The sequence below is a fragment of the Leptidea sinapis genome, chromosome 25 (assembly GCF_905404315.1).
Source record: "Leptidea sinapis chromosome 25, ilLepSina1.1, whole genome shotgun sequence".
Taxonomy (NCBI): Eukaryota; Metazoa; Arthropoda; class Insecta; order Lepidoptera; family Pieridae; genus Leptidea; species Leptidea sinapis.
In genome coordinates this window covers 2,281,926-2,298,253 of record NC_066289.1, presented here as the reverse complement: position 1 = coordinate 2,298,253, position 16,328 = coordinate 2,281,926, and the positions used below count along the sequence as shown (strand labels likewise).

The window sequence follows — 16,328 nt, the reverse complement described above, 5'->3', positions numbered from 1 at the left end:
GGCAAGTTAAGAAACCTATTTAAGCCATTAGTTTTATAAAGACGTATTATACCGAGATAACATTCTCCACGGATATTTTCATAATTTAGATTTACTTATGAAAAATATTATAAGAGAACTTTTTTTTGTAAATGCAATATCATAATTTGAGCAACCTTGTATTAAATAATGTATTTGCCCATTGTCTGTTATATGCCAGGATAACGTGAGCGACCGCTTCATCCTCAACTTACACATCCTCTGCACTTAGGGCTGTCTGTTACTCAGATTGTGAAATGATCCTTATACTAAATAAGGCCCGTTACCATACCATAATACGGATATTGTGTCTGTCGCTTCTTAGTTTGGGGCAAGATAATTAGACAGAGTCCGTTTGCATGTTAAGTAATCAAACACTATACTTCAGTGGTATTTCTGATTCGATCATTTTCTTCTCTCTCGAGCCGATTTTGTTTCATTGTGCGTTTGTCGCTTCTTCGGACTGTCTGCAGCTTGTGACGTTTACTCATGTAGATTGTCGGTGAGAGAGCTTATCCAGGAACACATTTTGTTCGAAGGGCAGTGGCTAGAGTGGCAATGAACCAGCCACCTGATTCACTGATCCTTGCACGTTCATGAATTGCATCATCACCCAATAAACGTATATATAATTTTTATAGCATTTTTGGTTTATTGATGGCAACACACTCACATTGTAAGATGTGTGGGCCCATGGTATGTGTATTCTTAGTTCCTGCGAGGAGATGCCATTCCGGAACCATCTGTATAAATTCTCTATTAATTTACACCTGACTGGTCTCTCTTCGATAATTATATGTAGCTATTATTTATATATATTATGATATCTATTATGTTTTAGATATCCTACCGCAGGGTGCCTCACAGAGTGGATGTTTTTCACGCTTTTTATTAACTTCACCTGTATTTTTTTTGTAACCGACTCATTTGGTCGCGTTCTTGACCCACTTTAAACAGCCAGATTTCGTTCAAACTTCGTAGATTTATCGAGGAGCGATGACAATACATTAATTTGATTAAAATTATTTCATTTTTCAATTAGCAAAATAAGATTATTGTTTTTTATACAATTTTTTCTTCTATCGTCGATAAAGCAGGGATTATCTTTTCAACCACAGCGTGTTTCTTATTTTTTATTACTCTGTTTCAAATAGTGAGAGTGAGATAGAGCTATCCTCATTATTTTTTTATTATTTACTCGTGAGTTTTTAACGTTTAAGTATTTTTATAGCATCACTTTATTTATGTAGATTTTTTAAAGTTGGCAATGAATTTCTTGCTACTTCTTTTCATAAAAGCTCAATATTTTTAGGAATTGTAGTAAATAGTAAAATATCTAACTTATTACATTTATAAGTGTCACTTCTTTGACCTAAATGTGAAAGTGATATTTATTAATTTGATTCGAAAGTCTGGCGGGCAAGTTTACAAATAAGATAACTTACGCATAAAGAAGATGTGAGTGGAGGCTCCTTTGCAGAGGAAGCCGGCTACATTATGGGTACCACAACGGCGCCTTTTTCTGCCGTGAAGGAGTAATGTGTAAGCATTTTTGTGTTTCGCTCTGAAGGGCGCCGTAGCTTGTGAAATTACTGGGCAAATGAGACTTAACATCTTATGTCTCAAGGTGACGAGCGCAATTGTAGTGCCGCTCAGAATTTTTGAGTTTTTTCAAGAATCCTGTGCGGCGCTGCATTGTAATGGGTAGGTAGTATCAATTACCATCAGCTGAACGTCTTGCTCGTCTCGTCCCTTATTTTATAAAAAAAAGATTTCATTCCAAAACACAGAGATAAAATAAATAGTAAGATAGTATATTTCTTAAGCCGTCAAAGAGCTTAAGTAAGAGCGTTTGTATAAACTATGTCCGGTTGTAATGTTCATTTAAAACATTTCCATCGTACGAGTATAATATTATTATTCCTTACAGACCCTCTGAGCTCAGGGCGAGCTATAACTCATCTTTCTCCTCGTTGAGGGCTCGTTTTTATTGCTAGACGTGAAAAATACCAGAAATTTCATCCGGTCCGCTCAAAGTGGCCGGATTAATTCAGAAGGCACTTACTTCAAATTGGATTTCGTTCTGGTTGCGAGAATGGTAGGAAACTCGCGATTCCTTCTTTTACTTTTAATAGTGCTTCTTGTGTGCAGTGTTAGATCATCTGTAACTTTAAAGTATTACATTAACAAGATAATATTAAGTTTTGAGATTTTTAAGAAGTGTAAAATTTTATCGGTTTTATTTGCCTTTTTTATAGACACATAACGCCATATTATTGAAACAACTGAGTTTTGAGCCCTCTCAAATCGGCGATGCACCAGGGCACTAGATTTTTCAGATACACCGAAACCGAGGGAATAGTGTGCCGTATGGCACTCTATTCCCTCGCCAAGTTGTGACCCTTATTTTGTTTATAAGATGGTTTATTTTGCATGGTCTTACAGATTGTTTTCACTCAAATTATCCTTATTATAAGCAATCTAATGCCACACGTAAAATAATACGCATTGACAGAACGCTGCGCGAGCGCCTAAATTTGAGAATAACCGCACGATCAGAGTCTCCCGAGAATTTTATTGTAAATCGTAATAAACTATTAAATTACAACTTTCTATTGAAAAAAATTATGTATCATGAGAAATGTTTTTGAGGAAAAAATTCCGAGACGATATAGATATTCACTTGATGGTCGGGCATTTGTCCTGCCCATGCCCACCGGTAAGGATTCAAAGTCAAAGTCACTTTGAGACATTAGATGTTAGCTCTTGATACTGGCTGCGGCGCCCAGTTTTTTAAGAGGATTTTCATCGTAAGCTGCTTTGGTCATTTAAGAAAAGTAGATGTCAATTGAAGCTAGTTAAATAAGGCAAAGAAATATGTCAATGTAGTGGTAATATGAGGTCCATACTTTATATCTACCGGGAGAAGATGCGTAGTGGTATCGTATTGGTCAATACATGGTATTTATTGCACGACTACAATCGAGTTAGCTCATCTGTGAATAATACAAATATTTCGGAGAAAAATCTTGTTTGGGCCCGTGAACACGTAATTTTTTAAGGCTTTTATTAGCTTCACCTGTATGTATGTTTGTATCTTTAAACGGCCAGATTTCATTCAATCTTCGTAGACTTATCGAGGACCGTTAACATTATACATTAGTTAAATAAAATTATTCCATTTTTCAATTTACAAAATAAGATTTTTTTAATTTATATAGTTTTCAAGGCAATAATTGATGTTAATTTTAAATTTAAAACTATTAGCTTTAAACGATTTATCTAATATTAGGAAATTTTCGAATACCAAAGAAATTTTTTAATTCAACAATGCAAATAAGAGTTCAATGAAACTAAAAAGACACGCTTTTAAAAATAAACCAAACAAAAAAAGTAGGAAATATTTTTTATTTTTTTAGATCGGTTTTCTATAAAATACATATACTATTGATAATATGTGTATTGAATCAGACTGTACTGTCAGCCTAGGCTATGTAAATGTATGCTCTATAAAGCCGGTTTTTTTATCTGGATATACAGCGAAAACTACTGAACTGATCCGAATAATACTTATACTATGGTATAAGTATTATTCGGATGCAGCGTGTTTCAGAAAAGGTTTTAGTATCCGATATGTTGGTGATTACTTTTCCGGAACCTTTAATTATTTAACTTAGAAATACCTGTATATTTGCAATACAAATAATACAGTCAAGCAACTCGGAAGAGCAGGCGCGGAATACTTAATATCAAACGTGGCAAAAAAAAAAATTGTAGGGTCAGGGTCATTATATAAAGTTTATCAAAATTTATAATAACCATTACTATGAAATGTTAATTCAGATTATTAATCAAACCAATAAATAATATGAAAAAAAAAACTATTCATAGAATCGCTTCAAAAACTAATCAAATGCACACTAGCCGAAAAATAGTAGTTTTACCAGTGGGAGGCTCCTTTGCACAGTATGCCGGCTAGGTATGGGTACCACAACGGCGCCTATTTCTGCCGTGAATCATTATTGTGTTTCGGGCGCCGTAGCTAGTGAAATTACTGGGCAAATGACACTCAACATCGGCTCGTTTCATTGTCACGAGCGCAGTTGTAGTGCCGCTCAGAATTTTTGGGTCTTTCAAGAATCCTGAGCGGCACTGCATTGTAATGGGCAGGACGTATCAATTAAAGTCAGCTTAACGTCCAGCTTCTCGTCCCTTAATTTCATTAAAAAAAAACATTACCAAGTACTAAACTATTACTCGACATCTTCAACGAACGTTAGATAGACTATTAAAGTTTGCGAGCATTGAACGAGCAACCTACTAGCTTTGTTCTACGTCCAATTAAAGTTTACACCATTCAATGGTTGACTTCCAACATGGTTTTACCGCAGCTCTTAATGGTAATCGAGAGCAACATTAACATAGGAACAAGCAATAACAATTGAAACATGTTTTATGGACAAAACAAAGGCGTTCCTGAATATGTGCTAGTTGATATTTGGTAAGACTGTGACAGTGGCTTTTAAACTTCAAACATATAACATATAAGTTTGTTTTATTGTTCTCTGCTCTCATTTTAATATTTTAATTGTTTAATTTCCTTTGGAAATGAGAGCGCTGTCAGGAACAGTGAATGGGCGTTTAGAAATAAGAACTCATGAATTATATAGTCATGGACTTCTTTTACATTTGAAGATTGCCAAATATATATATGTACATTATTATATAAGCTAAACGGGATTCTGAAAACAAATTTCATACAGTATGTTATTTTCTCAGATATGAATATGCGTATATTTTAATAATTAATTTACACTGGGAAATTTAATTTTTATAGATTAATCTAGAATATTTATAATCAGATCCTTTTGAAGAATCTTATATATTATTATTTTGACCATGACAACAATCAAAACAAGAAGAAAATACACATTTTGCCGTCAGATTATTCATTTATATTGGGACTTTCGTAATAATGCATTATGGTAAAACCAAAATGAGTTTAAATTACTGTTGTTGGCTAAGCCCAAAAGTTATTCATTGATTATCAAATCTAATCAAGTCTAGATAATCTACTTACTTAAACATTATTATAACTCCTCAATTATAAAAAAAAGTAAAAAAAACTCTTGTCTAAAAAAATGTGTGACCTTTTTCTTAATTTAGTTAAGTTTTTTAAAAGGTTATTTTTTGTCATGTATTTGACATGACAATATGGGATGAAATAAAAATCCCACCATTTTGTAAATTATTCTGTATATTTGTGGTAGCGGTCCTACCACAAATATACAGGTGCACCAATCCGATATTTTTAAGTGTCGCCTCGTGATCTATTCGAAGTAATTCCTTAAATTATTGAAATATCTAATAAAATCATTTCTTTTTCTTTTCAGTGCATCCACGGAACGCACTGCGTACACCTGGCTTCACGAAACCAGGATCGAGTTCTCATCTCCCTTCAGCCGGAGGCAGAGCTCCAATTCTACCGTCTACGAGAGTGACTGATGGTGTGACCCACATCGGCTTGAAGAAGCATTGCTATGAACTATGTGCAGTGCAATTTCTATAGTGTGCTTAGACCACAGACATTTAGACGTAAGCCCTATTTAACATGTTGGCTTTTTACATTTAGCTACATTTATTTTAAAACCACCCACGCTTGAATCGACATTTAGGCCCTGTTCACATGTACAAAATTTCTGTAAAAGCCATGTTTATTTCACGGATGTTTTTCTCGTTAAATTAAATGAATTTGAATCATTTGTCAAATCTTTACATACCTATATTAAGATTAGATTATTAAATCAATGTACAAAAATAATTTCTGGTTTTGGCGTAACAACTTCAGAACCACGGCCAGAAATGATTATTATGGAAATGCTAGTGCGTATGTATGAGTTTCTTAAATACTTCACCGACAAGCAAATGAGCGTGAATGAAGCTTAATTGTAAGAAATCCTCGCTCCCATACGGACTATCGAGCGAAAGAGAACATGTGATCGGTAATACTATTCCCCCGTTTAATGATCGCGCATGGCTTTAGTTTTCGCGATTATGTATACTGAGTTAGTAGTATGTATTGCAATAAAATATTACATCATCGCGGGTTTTACCTTTTTTGTCCAACTTACTGGTCGAAGAAACAAGGTGACCAGAGATAAAATAACCTAAAATAAGTAGTAAATAATGTTTATTTAAAATGCTCCTCAAACTTATAACTGTAGTTTAACAAATTTCTGCACCTAATCAAAACAAAAAAATATTATATTACTGCATAACATCTCTCTCTACGGTCGGTCCCTCATGTCTGAGTATCGTCGTCAGCATAAGGGTTTCTTCTGGAGCTGATGATATGAACCCACCGGTTTCTGTCCAGCGCGTTTTTAACAACGGTGAAGAATTTAGATGACGAGTCTTTAATTTGTTTTCCATCTTGTTAAAGAATGACCGCGTAAAGAACTACCGCGCGTTTACTCGGTATTTCCAACCACAATTAGTTTTTCCAAACTTTCATCGCATCTGCAAATTTAGTGACCAAATTACGAAAGAATACGTTAGGTGGACTGTATATTACAGCCCTAAGAAAATATTTATTTAATTTAAACCAGTTTTTAGAACATCTGTAAATAGGAGTTGATGTCAATAATATTGAACTTGAATATTATCCATTATTTATTACGCGTCCTGTAATCTTAGCTCATATCGTTAATCATAAATTTGCTCCTACATTTAGGTATAACCCGCAGAGTTTGAAAGTTACATAAAAGTTCTTGGATACAGAAAATGAATATTTATTACGGGCAAGTGCTCACTGCCTCGTTTATGGATAAAGTTGTACAGTATTAAGTAATTATTAATGGATTTTGTACAGTATTCCACAGTATATACATGTACAACATACAGTATATATAACTGTCAATATTGTGTACTATAAATGTAATATGTCAATAATGTGTATGTAAATTGTTTGATGTTTATCGTAGCATTGTCAATTCGTAGTTTATAAGATTCGACATGATATGTCGCCAGTCGCTGATCTGTACTGTACAGTCTGTACTGGACAGGCTGTTCCATGTGTTTGACAGCAACTTTTTTTGTACCTATTTGAAGCGCCACTCGCGAGCGTCCAGAGAACTAATTTTGACGTATAATACAAATAGCTGCGAAGGACCGTACAATACTCTGAAGTATTTTTGCATTTTGAATTAATTTCGGTGGTTTTCGGTGTTATTTATAGTTCAAGAATGAACGTTAAAGTACACATTTTTTTTTTAATTTCTTTTGTTTCTCACCATCTTTCGATGTTTACTGAGGTTGTCATCACTAGTTTTAGTACCGCAGACTGTCGCTACATGGCCAACAGCGCCAAAATGGCGAATATCAAACAGGCACAAAAGCATTTTGACAGCCGCCAGTCTAGTGGTATATAGTAGAGGTCAGTGGTCGCTTGTGCTTATTCACTGGCTGAAATTATTTATAATTCTAAATATAAGTAATTCTGTATTGAATTTTTCATATCAAAATGAATAATTTTTTTAAAATGTCAAATGAACCATTAAATTATATAACTTACTTGGCAATATTTTGAAAAGAATCTGTTTGAAGATAAAATATTCCGATGATTTTTCATCGTGATAGGAAAGAAGTCATAATATTGTGTAGATTGTATTAACGTTACGAAATTTCATAAATACAAAGACGTCTAAATCTCCGTTAAAATGCTACATTCAGAAGAAAAAGCTTTTGAAACTTTTTTGATAATGTGACTCTACCGTCCTCAAAAGTTTTTTTTTTATTTGATTTATGATGAAAATCATGATTATAAACAATAATGACTTTAATTTTGATAGCATTCAAGTATTATAAACATTTTAGTTATATATTCAAAGTATATACCATCTTTAGGTGCCATGCCATAAGTGATATAATTATAAGTTCCCTGATAATAAATAGTTAAAAATATCTGCGATTATTATTGTTTATTGTAAGTAAGGTATAGGTATGTTAAGAGTAATATGTAATAAGTTATTATGTAAAATATTAACATAGTATATGTTATAATATAATTTATTTTTGTAAATCGATCGCTAATTTCCTAATTATGTAACTACCAACAGCTAAAAGAACATAACAGACTTGTACAAAATAAAAACGAATACTAGAAAAAAATACTTAAAATTATACGTAAAATAATGTATATATTTAATTAGGTACCTACATACAATGTTGTTATTATATGAAATATGTATAATGAAAGCCCTTGCTAGTGATTGGTCTAACAGACATTACAAAGATTACTTTATATGTATTTAAATACCAATAATGTCAATAAACACGAAAGTTGCAATATGTATTAGTGAATAATGCAATTTTCCATAACCTGAACAAAAAAAATTAAATACAATTATCCTTTTACCACTGACTAGTAAAAAAAGAAGGACTCCGCGCCGTGATATTAGCAAGTGAAGCACCTTTATGCTAGTGTGTGTGCGGTTACCCCGTAATCTGGTATACCCCAATTTTTACACAATTTTTCTCCCTTAAATAATCATATATCCACAAATACTTTTATGTTATTGTTATTACACTTTTTCACAACGCGCGACGGTATTTTTAAAATATTTTATTGAGACGCAAACTGATCTGACACAGACCATGACAATTCTCATAATGGCCGCCTTTCGGCCTGTAGTAGTGTAGGTGTATGCGTGGGGCTATGTATATACACGTTAATCGGCTTGTTTTGGTGCTACACTGTTATGTAAGGTGACACGGAGTCCTTATTTTTTTACTAGTCCGTGCCTTTTACCAATATTATTCCATAGATATTGTATGAATTAGGACTTAAATAAAAAATATTGTGAATTCCTAAGAATTTTCTTACTTCTTACTTATTGTTAAGAATGTACTTGTAAAGTATATTCGTGTTACTAATAGATTTTAAGATGCGAATCAATATTGATGTGTTATCATAAGCCCATTTACTTAAGAAAATTGCTTTATTTTTACTATTAAAATCATGCATCGAAATTCATAGAGATCCTAGATTTCAAAGAAGTCCAAATTTCCAAGGTATTTCCTCGCGAGAGTTAAGGCATTTCGGCAAGCCTGTGAGTTGAATGATGTAAGGGTCTTCAAACGTGTTTCTCAATAAGTTCTTCTGTTTCTACTTAGTAATCCTTCTCGAAATGAGTTGTCTGTTTATTATTTGTAATATTAAGCAATTCCCGCTGTACCGAACATTTTAAGCTTTACGCTTCAATAGGTGTAGGTCCAGCCTTACCTGTTTTGGTGCATCATAGTATCAGCTCGAACCGACAACGCGCAAAGCAGAGAATCGGGGATTGGGAATCATGGTTGGGGATCTAGTAATCTAGTCCAACATTTTTAAGAGTTGCCAGTTCATGTGAAGTTTTCTCTGATTTAAATGTAAAATATAATCACTTAAATAAACTAAATCCAATCATCGTAATTTTCTTAAATGAATTAACAGACATACAATATTCCTGATTTATCAATTAGTTCTTAACAGTATTCAAATTCTAAAAAAATGCTTTGACTAATATCGTGATTACTCTTCATACTAATGAAGATAATATCTAAATATCCAGCAAATAAAGTATAAAATAAATTTTATCGTTATTATTCCAGTCCTATATTATTCATCTCTTTCATCATAATATTATTATCACGCCTATTACTATATTCCTCTAGTATTTTCCTTGTATTTCCCAAAGTACTTGTATATAATATTTGTATCGATTTTTTTCAAGCAAAGTTCTGTAAGTTTATCGTTCAAGCATTTTGTATAATTTACAAATAAAGTCATTATCATTATATGAATGTCATTTTATTTTGATACCATTTTTAGATACCATTTTATTATAGGGAAAATCAAATTTGTCAAAATCAACAACTACAGGTTTGTTGTGGTGGGAGAGCTTGGAAGAAAGGAGATAGAAAGATAAAAATACAGAAAGATCAGTAGAAATACCAATAATTGCTTAGTGAAATGATATCTTGGAATAGGTAGCCAATATGGGTAACAAGTTACTACATAAATTATAAAGTATTGGAACATATTCATAAATATTATAAGAAATCGGTCAAAAACTCTTCAGAATTGAAGACAATAGTAGAAGACTACTGCATTCACCACTACGAATGAAGTGAAGACTATGTAACGCCAAGTAAGATCATTGAGTTTGAAAGTTCTCACCAGATCACCAGACTTCTGTTCCATTTGCAGAGTACTGGATCTCCGACGATTCGAGCGGCTCTATGTTACACGTAGTTTAGAGCTGATACTCCCCAGTATGAGACACCAAACCAGAGATAAGAGCAATCCATATCAGCGCTTTGTAGAGCGCAAGAATAAAAAGTCTAGGCTAAAATATAATACGTTTATAAGAACTAATTTAGCAAGAACTGATCTTCGAAAACCTGGACTCGATTGTAATGGGTATTTCACTGTTAAAACTATGGTTTTTCGGAATTGATCAGTCATATTGTCACCTGAAATTAACAAATAATAATTATGTTACTATCAATAATTATATCCTTACACGATATAAAAAAAAATCAAACATAATTTCAAAAGAATTTCTCTGCAGGAACTAAAAAATCAACATACGCTTTTTAACAATATTGTCAGTGTTCGGCATTCTGTGACACGTTAATTGTTACACTAACGAGATCGGAACAAGAGTGGAATGCTTTACAAATAAGAGTCAAGGTGTTCGCCTGTCACATTAGCGGTGAATGTTTTTTATTCTCACATAATTTCGTTTGCCCCCGTGTCACTAATTGGAGCGACGTTTTTGTGAGTCCTGCTATAGAGGGCGCGATTTGAAACGAATCGATCTACGTGTTTAGTACTACAGTAACCGAATTTCTATCGGATTGGAATTGCTTATGCAACAGTGTAGCAAGAAAACGACGTTTTAATATATTTATTTTTATTTTACTTGTGTACATTCTGTGGGAGAATCCTTTGCATAGGATACCGGCTAGATTATAGGTACCACAACGGTGCTGATGGAATTACAGGACAAATTAGAGAGACTAAACATCTTCTATCTCATGGTGACGAGCACAATTGAAGAGCCGCTCAGAATTTTTGGATTTTTCAAGAATCCACGGCGGCACTGCATTGTAATGGGTAAGGCGTATCAATTACCATCAGCTGCACTCACCTGCTCGTTCCGTCCCTTATTGTCATAAAAGAAACGCTTATTTTAATATGTATACCCGTAATAATGTGACATACACCGTTTGTCTAAACGTAAATTAGGATTTAAAAGAGGATCAGTTTGCTGTCACTTCATGTCATTCAATGTCAATTTCTCCCAAGGGCTATTTATTGTTAAAATATATCTATAACTTTCATGTAATAAATAAATTAAAATAAGCCTTTATAGCTGTTTTATAATAAGTTGCAATTGGCTATCAGTGTTTCCAACAACAGCTTGTCCTTCGTCAAAGGTCTCCTCCAATAATTACCACCTATCTCTGTCTCTTGCAAGTGTAATCCATTCTGAAACCGCTACTCTTTTGACAGCATCCTCCCAACGCCTCATTGGTTGCACTTTATTTCGTTTGCCATCCCTGAGGTACCATTCCGAAATTATATTAGTCCATTTCTCATTTTTATCTCTCAGCACTAATACCCATTTCCATTTAAGTGTTTTGCAGTTAGTTATGTTTTTAATTTTGTACTTAGTTCTTTTATTTTTTCTTTTTACTCCAATTACACTTCTCTGTACCCATACGATTATTAATTTATATCATACGATTATTAACTTTCTGACTTTCATATAATGTGTCAATACTAATCCTAAATGATATTTAGACAATTACTTATTTATATCAAAAATTTTCACTAAAATAAATCATGTCACATTTTGCATAACGCGTTTCAATAGTAATCGTTACGGTCACGAAGCATATTGAAAGCTCCACCTGAGTTATTCGAATTCTGTGTCGGAAGTCGACATTAACACAGTTCATTCTATTGGCACGGTGGCTCACCTTTCATATATAGTTTGTATGTGAAAGTCAACTTTTCCCAATAAATTATTTTCCTTATACTTCAGTTCTATTTTATCATATTTATTTACATAGGAATACTAACTATAATAATAAATAATAATAAAGCCATTTATTCCATATTTCTAAAATAAAGTATACATTTGAAATATTGTTAGTTTTTTTTCTGTTAGTATTATTTGCTTAATGTAGGTTTTTAGTTTAATTGTTATTTAGTTACATTTTTACATATGGATCCCAGATTTGGTAAAGGCCTACTTAATATAACGGTAATACTTATAATTTATATTTAATTACATTTCTTAAATTAATTACATTCTCCACATTTACAGCCACAGTTAGACACAATAGACTAGGTTGCGCATACGAACAAATTACCTTATTTGTTCAATGAAACCTACCAGAATCACTTTATACATGAATTCTCACGCCAAACTCAATAGCCTTGTACTATCGTAAACAAATCTCAATAATAGACAAACATGACGAAATAATCTCTTAAAAATCTATAAAATTCTTTTGATTTTATACCTTATATCGTTGTGATAAGGTCTTTCAATGCACTCCGAATTTCCGTATTATAATTTCGAACTACCTCCGATCTATTGACACAACCTTTGTAAACACTATTAGAAAATCATAAGTTACAAAGAGACGTTCGTTATGATATTCATAAAATATGATTCGAAATTTAAATTAATACTTTTTATACAAAACATTGTTTGAATCAGTTTAACAAAAAAATACTCGATGTACCTATTTAAAATCTTCAAGAAGAATTATCATTTGGTATGGTATGACAATGACTGTGGCCTGATGAGATAGTTCATGGTCGCTCAGAGGGAAATGGAGATCGCTATGCTCGGAGTGTCCCTGCGAGATCGAATCAGAAGTGGGGAGATGCGTGGGAGAACCAAAGTCACCGACATACCCCAAATGATTGCGAAACTAAAGTGGAAGTGGGCAGGGCACATAGTTCGACGGACAGATCGCCGTTGAGGCAGTAAAGTCCTCGATGGCGACCACGTACCGGAAGACGCAGTGTTGGTAGGCCCCCCAAAGTATGGACCGACGATCTGGTCAAGATCGCCGGAATCCGATGGTTAAGGGCAGCGCAGGACCAATCAAAAAACCAATGTTGGGGGAGGCCTTTGTCCAGCAGTAGACGTCTTCCGGCTGATGATGATGGTATGACAAGTTAAGAAAGATATTTCCTATTAATTCATACATTAAAACGGATTCATTTGGTAAGTAGTTTATGTTACTTACATATATTTAGCCACACTTCTCTCTCAGATAAACAGAATACTTCAACACACATCAACACAACGTACAACAGCTTGATACTTCTTTATAACCCTGATTTGATATGCTTTCCGTAATCAATTATTTTGTATCCAATGATTGTATTTAAATAACCATCATTTTACCATTCGAAGGCTTCTTAGAACAGGATGCCAGTTGGGAACCACAGCGGTGCTTTTTTCTGCCGCGATTCGCGAAGCAGTAATGCGCAAGCCTTATTGTGTTTCATTTTGAAGGCTGCCGTAAATCATCAAATTACTCGACTAGTGAGAGTTTCCATCATATGTTTCAAATTAAGGAGCGCAATAATTATAGCGGTGCTGCTCAGAATTTTGTTATTTAACAATCTTGAGGTGCAGTTTAATATAGTAATGGACAGTGTGAAAACCTACCATCAGGTACATTGGACATTTCGTTACTTGTTCTTGCGAAAAAAACGTAAAAGTACATTGCGAGCACAGGAAAGTGACACTGAGATTGATAGAGAAGAAGTGCAAAAAAAGTTAATCATTGTTTATAATCTTAGAAACAATGTCAAATGAGGAACCAGAATTAAGCATGAAAGAATTAATTCAATACTAAACCATTTTACAGGTTATTTCTCTCTTTTATTGGTAAATAAAAAACCTCATGATATCTAATAAAATGAACTTAACGACCTTCCAAAAATTGAGAATTTTTTTAAATTTTAAATTTAATTTTTATTATTATTTTTTAATTCAATTTACAATTGGATGCATTTATATCAATTAAAATTAGCTTTGAATGACAGATAGCCAAAAACCCACTGCGGGCAAACGGGTTATAATAAATTAATAATAAATCCAAGTGAAAACTCCTAAAAAAACAGTACACAAACTATATAGTAATAATACTATAGTAATATATAACTAATAGTAACATCATCCACGTTAACAAAAATATTGGAAAAAAAATGTTCATAAAATGAAAACTACTGGGCCAAACTATGTCAAAATTGGGAAGATGGCAAAAATTCCGCATCAAACTAAAGAAGAATCACGAAAATCGTAAATTTCAGCGTAATCGGTGTACATACATAAAATAAAAAAAAATTAACAAAAAAACAACCGTCTTCAAAAACACTATTCCAAAACAATAGATATTATATATATAAAAATAACACTAAAAATATAAAAATAATTTCGTATTTTTCTACAATCTAATTAATCTAATTCTAGTTACGATTATTGTTAGTTTTGGAATTGGTGTGTTTTGGAATTCCGCCGCGACCCGCTCTCGCCTCTCGCCTCTCGCCTCCTCACGACTCAAGCACATCTCACCTATAACTATGTATGTAGTTACAATCTTGGATGACACCGAATTTGACTTTTACAATTACAATGGGAAGCACCAGCTTTCAAATAAAAAATAATTATCAACATCAGTTCACCCAGTCGAAAGTTTTGAGGTAAAAAACATAAAAAAAAACATACGAAGGAATTGAGAACCTCCTCCTTTTTTGAAGTCGGTTAAAAACCACAATCGAATTGAGAACCTCTTCCTTTTGAATGCTTTCGATAAAAATAATATTGATAAATTACAAACAGCATTATTTCTTTAAGTAATAATAGATTCAGAAAATATGTAATTTATATCACCACATAGCATTTATGCTGTCTGTTTTTATTGGACAACATAGAGCCAGTTGGTAGTCATTTAAAAACTCATAAAGCGGTGTACTAAACATGCTGCGTGGGCGTCTATCTCGAATAAAAACTGGATTAAGGTCTTAAAGAGATAATCCGAAGAGATCTGCCACACTTCAAAGACAGTTTCAGACTATTATTGTCGTTTTTATAATAAATGTATCGACAGCTTACATGTTTTTCGATCTTTATTAATGCGATTGAGGTTATAGGAGTGCTATTTAACATTGCTAGAAATATGGTAGGAATAAACGTAAATATAATATGGGTACTTCGGAAAAAAATGTATACAATATTCTCAAATGTGGATAACTGTCCCGGCCGGATATCGAGATTCCTCTTGTTTTGCAAGTAGGCATTGCTGACAGGATCACCTACTCTCTCATGTCTGAAAGAATTAGATGGTTTTTATAAGTTTTTACACAGGATGCCGGCTGGATTATTGGTACCACAATAGCGCCTATTTCTGCCGTGAAGCAGTAATGTGCAAGCATTAATGTGTTTCCGTCTGAAGGGCGCCGTATCTAGTGAAACTGGTCAAATGAGACTTAACACCTTATATCTCATGGTAACGAGCGCAGTTGCAGTGCCGGTCAGAATTTTTAGGTTTATCAAGAATCCTGAACGGCACTGCATTGTAATGGACAGGGCGTATCAATTACCATCAGCTGAACGTCCTGCTCGTCTCGTCCCTTATTGTCATAAATAAAAGTATTTTCGAAGTATGCATGCTATGCAATTCCAGATGTTATTATTATTAATTCGTTTTCTTCCAAATAACAGTTTAGAGATTCTCTCCTCGGTAGATACATGATTACTTACAACATACTCTCAACCGATTCGGAATGAATCATAGCCTTACAATATAGAGACAAACAAGGCTATAAGGGAGAAGAAAATCTCTTACGTAAAATAGAGTAGATAGAAAGGGATAGCGAATTGTCAAGAATTCTGTCCGTCATGTCGTCTATACGCTATTATATTCTAAGTCTGTAGTATGAACTACCATTTTTTTGGCATTCACTTATGTAACTGTAATGTATATTTTGTATGTAAGTTGAATCGCGCAAGGAACTCGAAGGGCGACGGCCGACTGGTAACACTTTGTATACCGTAAAGTCAACAAAACATCTGAATCTGAAGCCGGAAACCAGTGGGAGGCTCCTTTGCACAGGATGCCGGCTAGATTATGGGTACCACAACGGCGCCTATTTCTGGCGTGAAGCAGTAATGTGTAAACTTTACTGTGTTTCGATCTGAAGGGCATCGTAACTAGTGAAATTACTGGGA

The 16,328-nt window shown here is 33.6% G+C and overlaps 1 protein-coding gene across 1 annotated transcript in view; it reads left to right on the top strand.

The window, feature by feature from the left end:
• Positions 1 to 6,084, top strand: part of LOC126972206 (toll-like receptor 6) — a 157,930-nt gene extending 151,846 nt beyond the window's left edge. The window contains exon 2 of the mRNA XM_050818833.1: positions 5,412 to 6,084. The gene's annotated coding sequence lies outside the window, so the exon portion shown is untranslated. The remainder of the gene's footprint in view (positions 1 to 5,411) is intronic.
• The last annotated feature ends 10,244 nt before the right edge of the window (positions 6,085 to 16,328 follow it).